The following is a 440-nucleotide window of genomic DNA, read 5'->3' on the forward strand; positions in this document are numbered from 1 at the left end:
TCCTGCTTTCTTCCTTTTTTTTAAACTACCTGCCCAAAACAATACTGAGCAGGAATTGAGAGCCCACAACATTTTTCCCCCGCCCAGTTTCCGGGTTAGACACTTTAGTGAGTTCACTAAACTTTCCATCTTTTCCTGATAATGCCCGTGTGACACTGAGATCAGATAAGCTGTATCTGAAAAACAGGTTTCTCTTTAGAGTGAAGGGGTGGGGATTATGAAAATGTTTACCTAGGTTAGGCAAATGTTTGTCCTCTCTCCTTCCTTTCATTAGGAACTCTTAAAGCTGCTTCACAGATTCAAAAGCATGAAAGCTGTAAAACAAAGATGGGAATTTCTCTTGGAGAGCTTTACCTCTTAGCATTCTGCTTGTGGAGACCTATAAGCAGGTACTTGCTGGCATTTGTAACATAGGTAAGGAAGTTTACTCTGGGTCCATA

At 41.1% G+C, this 440-nt stretch overlaps 1 protein-coding gene across 1 annotated transcript in view; it reads left to right on the forward strand.

Moving 5' to 3' along the window:
- The first annotated feature begins 285 nt into the window (after window positions 1-285).
- Window positions 286-440, forward strand: part of CCDC129 (coiled-coil domain containing 129) — a 113,691-nt gene continuing 113,536 nt past the window's right edge. Inside the window, exon 1 of the mRNA XM_019508996.1 lies at window positions 286-414. The gene's annotated coding sequence lies outside the window, so the exon portion shown is untranslated. The remainder of the gene's footprint in view (window positions 415-440) is intronic.

This window comes from Gavialis gangeticus, unplaced genomic scaffold, assembly GCF_001723915.1.
Source record: "Gavialis gangeticus isolate Ggan-Ray unplaced genomic scaffold, GavGan_comp1, whole genome shotgun sequence".
In the NCBI taxonomy this organism is placed as follows: domain Eukaryota; kingdom Metazoa; phylum Chordata; order Crocodylia; family Gavialidae; genus Gavialis; species Gavialis gangeticus.